Genomic DNA, 8,527 nt, shown 5'->3' with positions numbered 1-8,527 from the left:
AGTCATTTTGTCGAATGTATATTTTCAGCCTTCCGGGCTGCAAAACTTTCGATAAACCGTTAATTATTATTATTATTATTACACACACACACACGCGAAAAAAACTCTGCCCTCTTTCCTTAATTCTCTTGCTGAGGGGTGAGTGGAGGGGTCTCAGGTGGAGGGTCTCAGGTGGAGGGGTCTCAGGTGGAGGGGTCTCAGGTGGAGGGGGTCTCAGGAGGAGGGGTCTTAGTCCCAGGTAAAGATAAGAACTACCCCTGAAACTAGTCGAAGCAACACCCCCAGGCAGAGGCGGACGACTGTACAACCCAGAGTAACAAACCAACACAAGATATCGAGTTACAATAATAATTATACTAATTATGCAACGTGTGCAATATAAATTAACCTTTATCTTAATTTTGAGGAGGAGCTTCTCGGGTTGTTGATCTTCGCTACTGCACAGCTGTCGAGTGGGGTTATTTATTTTAACCTCATCACTATACGAGGACGCCACTTTTAACGTGTGTTTGATTAAGGCCAGACGATTTATTCAGTTCAGAGGGAGCCTGTACACGAGGGGCTAGTAGATTATCTTCACTAGTAGATTATCTCGACTAGTAGATTATCTTCACTAGTAGATTATCTTCACTAGTAGATTATCTCGACTAGTAGATTATCTTCACTGTAGATTATCTCGACTAATTATCTTCACTAGTAGATTATCTTCACTAGTATTATCTCGACTAGTTGATTATAAACTAGTAGATTATCTTCACTAGTGATTATCCTCGACTAGTTGATTATCTCGACTAGTAGATTATCTCGACTAGTAAATTATCTCGACTAGTAGATTAACTCTTACTAGTAGATTATCTCGACTAAGTTGATTATCTCGACTATTAGATTATCTCGACTGTGAATTATCTCGACTAGTGATTATCTCGACTAGTAGATTATCTCGACTAGTAGATTATCTCGACTGTAGATTATCTCGACTAGTAGATTATCTCGACTAGTAGATTATCTCGACTAGTAGATTATCTCGACTAGTAGATTATCTCGACTATTGAATTATCTTCACTAGTAGATTATCTAGACTAGTGATTATTTTCAATAGTAGATTATCTCCATTACGACCTGGTTATACCTTGACTTACTGACGGGTAGAATATTGACAAATTAAAGGCAAATCAGCTGCTAACATGATGAATCCTAAATGATAAATGCTGAAAGTCAATCCCAAATGCCAGTCTCAATTACCAAATGATTGAGTCTTAATTCCTAAATGCTGGGTTAGTCGTTCATGTAAGATAAATCAAATATGGCAAAGGAGGAGGAAAAAACAATTGACAAACGCCTCTATTATAAATCCGGATCCCTAGGTTAATCGTTCGTGAAGATAAACAAATGATCGGATCTTCAATAACTTCTTGTAGTAAGTGACTCAAAATACTGACACGGATAAGAGGGTGAAAAAGAGGTAATAAGAGTTAAAGAAAAGATTTGAAACAATGGAAGGAACTACAGAATAGGGAGATAATAGGGTAATAAGGAGAAAGGAAGGAGAATGATGAAGAGAGGTAGAGGAGAAAGAAGGAGTTATAGTTTAAGAAAGAGGAAAAGAGGAAGAAGCAAAAGAGATATGACAAATAGGAAAAAGAAAAGAAAAGATTTAAAGAGGAGGAGGAGGAGGGAGAGGGAGGAGGAGATTAGCAACAAATCCTCGAACTCTTTTCTTTCAAACACAATATAACCCGGAGTCTCTAATAGCTGTGAGGAGAGAATGGCAGGTGGAGGTGACTGGTAGGTGGAGGTGACTGGTTGGTGGAGGTGACTGGTTGGTGTGGTGACTGGTAGGTGGAGGGAGACTGGTAGGTGGAGAAGAAATTAGTGGATGGAAAAATACAACAGAAGAAAATAATCTAATTAACTGAAGACAGGTAATGTGACACAACGACCATTACCTTCTCACTCATTACCTGTAATCATCTCAACGACTAATCACACCTGCCATTACAAGACAGAAACCATGTCAAGGCCCTCACCAACCTCCTTGTCTATACTCCTACAGAAAGGTGTTGAGAAAAGACTGACAAATATAACCTCAAGACCTTCAACCTCTTCTTCATCTCCCCGCAGAAGGTATTTGGGAAAGACCGACTAAATATAACCTCAAGACCTTCGTAACCTCTCCCATCTCCTGCAGAGTTGAGGGACAGATGGCCAAATATAACCTTAAGACCTTCGTGACCCTCCTGCAGCAGGTCTTGAAGGGATAGACTGACCTCGATGAACCTCAGTCCAGCAGAAAATGACAAGCACGAGGTTGACCCGCTGTAACCAGGCCCCCCCCCCCCGTGATATAAGTCCAGCAGAAGCCACGGGTCAACGGCTCACACGCACCACTGAAGGTCACGGCGGCAGTATCCCTGACAGGCCACAGCAGGAGGGGAGGGAGAGGGGGGAAGGATGGGGGATGAGGTTACCCTGACCAACAGCGTGGGTGGGGACAGCAGCCAGCCCACCTTCCTCTCTACTCACCACCTCAGGCTATGGTATCCTTCTCTCTCCTCCCCCTCCTCTCCTCTTCGTCACCTCCAAACATACACAATATCTCTCTCCTCTCTCCCCCCCCCCCCCCCCCCCCCTCCACAACACACAGGTCAAGCCAGAGAAAAGTGGTGTGCCAATGGTCGTTGACTTATGGCGTGTTCGCAAGTGTAGCGTGTGTGTGTGTGTGTGTGTGTGTGTGTGTCACACTTTTTTCTTGGGGCAGGATTTCTGGTCAGTTTTTGTCAACAGGTAATCTTGATATGCAAATGATACCAGAGTTTTAATATATAACAAACACGTAACTATATATTTCCAACACGTGCATTATAGAAAACCTGGACACCAGACATTCCCTAATGAGTAATGATATTTGACATATATTAAAATTTAGGATCCTCGAATAAAAAAAACTTACCATATGATCTTATTTATACTATTTTATTTTATTATTTTTATTGATTTTAGGACTTTTATATGACGCTACTATGATAGGGACAATGATGGAAGAGTTTATTAATTAATAGTAATGATAATTATTTTAAATTCGATTCCTGGGATAATGGTCTCTATAACCCCTGATAAGCTACTGGGTGTAAACATGACAATAAACGTAATGTAAATAAAAATATAAAATAGTATAATAATAAACCAAAAAAATAATAGCAATAATAATAATAGTAAATAATAATAATAATAATAATAATAATAATAATAATAATAATAATAATAATAATAATAAATAATAAAACTAGCCACTGAGGCGAGGCCATCCTACACAAATATAATAAATATATTAATAAAAAAAAATACTCAAAAAAACTTTATCGCAAACCGTCCGGGTCAGAGCCACCGCCTTCCAATTAAAGGTCGTGAACAGTTTCCACCTGAGTAACCCAGCTGCCGGTGATCAAAGTGGCTGCAGGCCAGGTATGGGTGAAGACAGGTGTGTTTGGGACAGGTGTGGTTGAGGGGGGCAGGTGTGTACGGGTGGCCAGGTATGTACACGTCGCCAAAGATGTGAGTGCCCTCTCTCTCTCTCTCATATTCCCTGAATATCGTCCATTATCGATGAGAGAGAGAGAGAGAAGAAGGATTTACCATCATTATATAATAACATTTAGATGATAATAACTAAATTTAAAAACATATTCTCTTTATCCCTGAAAATATTCCCAGATCACATAAACACACATACATAAAGGCATAAAGTTAGGTGAGAATCTCCTGATTTTGGTAAGGTTGGCGGGTAATCAAACACCAGCAGGGTCGGGTTATTGAGGTCAGGAAAAAGAAGAGAGAGAGAGAGACCAATCAACATTTACATACATTACATAGAACAAAATTTTAAGCCTTCAAAGTTGTTACCTATACAAACAAATCTATCTATCTATCTATCATATCTGTTCCCACCAGTTTCCTTTGGAAGAATCGGGATAGAAACACTGATAATGGAGGAAATATAAGGGCGTAAGACACGTGAATAAAAAGCGACAAGGAGAGAGGAGAGTGTTGTTGTGTGTGTGTGTGTGTGTGTGTGTGTGTGTGTGTGTGTGTGTGTGTGTGTGTGTGTTCAATATTACAAAGCAACATTTAAATTCCTCTGTATGTCGGTATGATGATGCTGACATAAATCGGACACCTTACACACACACATAAAACTAAGAATGGAGGAAACTGCAGCGGGCCTACTGGCCCATACAGTCTGATTTTCAACCTAATATATAAGCATCCAACATGTTATTCAGCACACCTGCCTTCACACCACACTACACACACACACACACACACACACACACAGTATCAAAAATGAATTTCTAAGCTATGATATAATCTACAATTAAATGAAGGTTGCTGAGGACAGCAGAACAGTGGAGATAAGAGTCATACGCATTAATCCAGGTGACACTGTGTCGATAATGTTACACCCACTGATGCCGCCACACTTGTCCTTAGTCCAAGGTGTCAAATGTTAACACTTTAAGGAATTTTCCAAGATAATGGAAACAAGAGGTGATTCTTCTTCTTCTTCTTCTTCTTCTTCTTCTTCTTCTTCTTCTTCTTCTTCTTCTTCTTCTTCTTCTTCTTCTTCTTCTTCTTCTTCTTCTTCTTCTTCTTCTTCTTCTTCTTCTTCTTCTTCTTCTTCTTCTTCTTCTTCTTCTTCTTCTTCTTCTTCTTCTTCCCATTATCGACCCCCAAATCAGGTGCGAGAATCAACTGAATATATTACTACCTGTGTTCCCTAAGTCCAAAGTATTTCCCTACATCGACCAGGACAATGACCCTTATAACCACCTTCCATAAATCTCTAAAACATATAACTCACACTTTTATTTTTTTTAATCCTCCTTTGTCAAGTTCCTGAGACAATGTGAATTATTATTATTATTATTTTATTTTTTGCATAATCGTAAATTTTGTGAATTTACTGATAAAAAATTTCTGGTGTTGAAATTTCACAAAACATATATAAAAAATCAACAAGTAATTCACAACACATTTCACGTCCTTGAAGTTGCTGACACACACACACACACACACACACACACACACACACACACACACACACACACACACACACACACACACACACACACACACACACACACACACACACACACACACACACACACACACACACACACACACACACACACACACACACACACACACACACACACACACACACACACACACACACACACACACACACACACACACACACACACACACACACACTATTCTTTCATCTATACCCACACAACTAAAATAGACACAAATACTACAATACAGCAGCACAAACACATCCCAATACACCCATCCTCTTACACCTACATCCCAAGCAAACCCTTAAACACCCACCCTCAACACACCCACCCCAAACACACCCCACCCCAAACACACCCACCCTCAACACACCTCACCATCAACACCCCAAACACACACACCCTAAACACACCCCACCCTAAACACACCCCACCCTCAATCTCAAACACACCCCCAACAACCTTCTATGTCTTACCTGCAGGATCAAGTAATTAGCAGTGAAGGAAGTAACATAATAGTGTTTTTGTCGGCAGTGAATGTTAAAATGGGCAGGTGGTCGGGTCGAAAAAACTTGATCAGGGGTCTGGTCTTGTGGCTCTCGAATTTCTGGGTTGGTCGGATTGGTCAGTTCAGTGTATACCTCCTGGGACTTCTCCCAATCTCGTACACTACACAGCTATTACTATTTACAAAACTAATCCTGCTATTTACTTCTACCTATCTCTTTCTCTCATACGTCCATACTACTACTACTACTACTACTAATGCACACTACTACTACTGCTACTACTGCTACTACTAATACAATAATATAAGACCACAAACACGGGACAATAATCACAAGTCAGTGTACCGTGACATCTTACCTGTGGTTGTAGGTCCTGTTACAGCTGGAATTGGTGGGACATGGGGAAGGTGGACAGTTAATGGTAGGATATGGGGGGCAGTTAATAATTGGGCATTGGGTGTACTTGGAACATGGGGGAGGGGGCAGTTAATGGTAGGATATGGGGGACAGTTAATAATTGGGCATTGGTGTACTTGGAACATGGGGAGGGGGGCAGTTAATGGGGACATAAGAACATAAAGGAGTCTACAATAGGCCGGTTGGTCTGTGCATGGCAGCTCCTGTCGGGAGTTACTACCACCTCTTTCATCTATCAATCTATCTAGCCTCCTTTTAAAAGCTTCCAGCGTTTCAGCACTTATTACAAAGTTGCTAAACATTTACACTCGTCTACACCTGTTTGTAGACCTGGTTTCATCCTATCTTAAGCCTAAACATCAACAAATCCGTTGCTACAGGTCCTATCCTGCTCGGATATTATAAAACTTTATCTATATCGCCTTTGTTGATTCCTTTCACCCTTAATCTTTATCACCATCTCCCCCGCACCCCGTCTTTCTAAGGAATGCCAAGTTTAGTTTATTTAAAATCGGTTCTAAGTCCAGAATCATTTTTCGTCATTCTTCCTTCACCGACTCCAGTGAATTGATATCCATTCTATAATAGAGGGCACCCAGAACTGAACAGCATAATCGAAGTGCAGCCTGACTAGCGCAAGATATATTTGTATATGACCTCCGCACTCTTATTACTTACACTTGAGATATAAAACCTAATACTCTGTTTGCCTTATTTCGAACATTAACGCACTGTTTTCTAGGCCGAAGGTCCGGGCCTAAGCACTCTTAAGTCTCTTTCTCAAGTCGACTTCTCTAGGTTGATGGGGAAGGTGGACAGTTAATAGTGGGACATGGGGAGGGTGGACAATTAATAGTAGGACATGGGGGGTACGTGGGACATGGAGGAGCAATAACGTAGGACATGGGATGAGACCTAATGGTTGGACACGGGAGAATAGAGACTTTCATTGGACATGAAGGGACACAGGAAAGAAAACCTTCAGAGAAGACATTAGGACTACCACCTGAGGAACGCCATCTTGGGACAAGAGGGAAAGGGATAAGTGTGTGTGTGTGTGTGTGTATACTGCCACTACTTCACCCATAACCCCAAAAACTTGTGGCTGGTCTATTGGTCAGCTCATAACCCACCTCGCCGCGGGTCTATTCATGAGAACGAAAACGAAAAAAGCAAAAGATCATGGCAATTGATCACTACTTTTTGGTGAAGTGTTCCACCACGACACGACCATTCACCACTGGGACACGGATAGGGAGGAGGGGGTGGAGAGGACCTCGCGCGCATACTAATTCACCCAATGTTTCAGAAATGCATATCTGATGAGCGTGTAGGCCAGAACACTGCAGATATCACATAATCCATAAGAGAACATTAATTAACCGCATATCGTGATTCTAAAGAGTTTTAGCACGATGTAGAGTCGTGTCTCCGCTCAAGAAGGTCGGTTGGTTGTTTGGATTGTTCAAGATCAGTATGCGTTCACGGAGCAGCAGGAGACAGACGCGGTGCCGTGGTGTTATTAATAAAATGTAAAGTGAAGGTGGCAGCGCGGGGCTCAGCAAGGACGTCAGGTTACGGGCAGCTGATTTACACCCCGCGCAAGTGCCAACTACCAAAATATTCAAATCTCCTTCGATTTGCAACTTTCACAAACCATCTCGTCTGCTCCCACAAGGGTTGATACTGCCGTCGTATATTGGGGAGAGTTGAAGTGAACAGTGTTAGAGCGCCAGTTGAAGGAGGATGGCGGAGGCTGGAAGTATCGGGGCGGAGGCGGAGAGAGAACAACCCGCCCGCCGCCCAGCCATCCAGCGGTCGTTGCCTCTGGCCAGCCTCATCTTGCACCTCTCAAGACCTCCACCTCCACCACCTCCTGCCCTCACACTTTATACCATTCTAAGAGTCCTAGTCCTTCGTCATTATAACCACAACCTAACAAGACCCTTTAATAAGAGTTATGGAAAAGCGTCACAACCTAACGCACGCCGTGTGTGAACTGGTGACCCCCAGACCCTCCCCTCGTGTCTTGGTAAGGCTGGCAGAATCTATATAAGGAAGAACTAGCAGTGTAGGAGAGACAGATACAAGGAACAATAAGGAGATACAATAACACCAATTAAAGTCATTACAAATACCTACAAACACACAGAGACATATATCAATAATAAAATTAAAAACCAATTCAACCTTTACATACATTATTCATCAGTGTAGGACGAGTCAGTGTTACTATGTGAAATATACTGAAATTAAGTATAGTGTTGGGGGTCAGGTCAATAACCCCCCTCCAGGTGTTCGCATCAGCTGACCAAACACACTTATCCGAAAGGTAAATAATTTTTTTCTCTAAAGATTTTGTTTTATTTGGTGAAAAAATATTAACAATGCTTCAACGTCCGGTTTCTGCACCTCGCCTTTCCTCATGTGTGTGTGTGTGTGTGTGTGTGTGTGTGTGTGTTATCAGCTCTACAGTATATTAACTTACTGATTAGATTAATGGATATTTGTTTGCGGGAGGGA

This window comes from Homarus americanus, unplaced genomic scaffold (genome assembly GCF_018991925.1).
Source record: "Homarus americanus isolate GMGI-L3 unplaced genomic scaffold, GMGI_Hamer_2.0 scaffold31234, whole genome shotgun sequence".
NCBI lineage: Eukaryota > Metazoa > Arthropoda > Malacostraca > Decapoda > Nephropidae > Homarus > Homarus americanus.
This window is presented reverse-complemented; position numbering follows the sequence as displayed.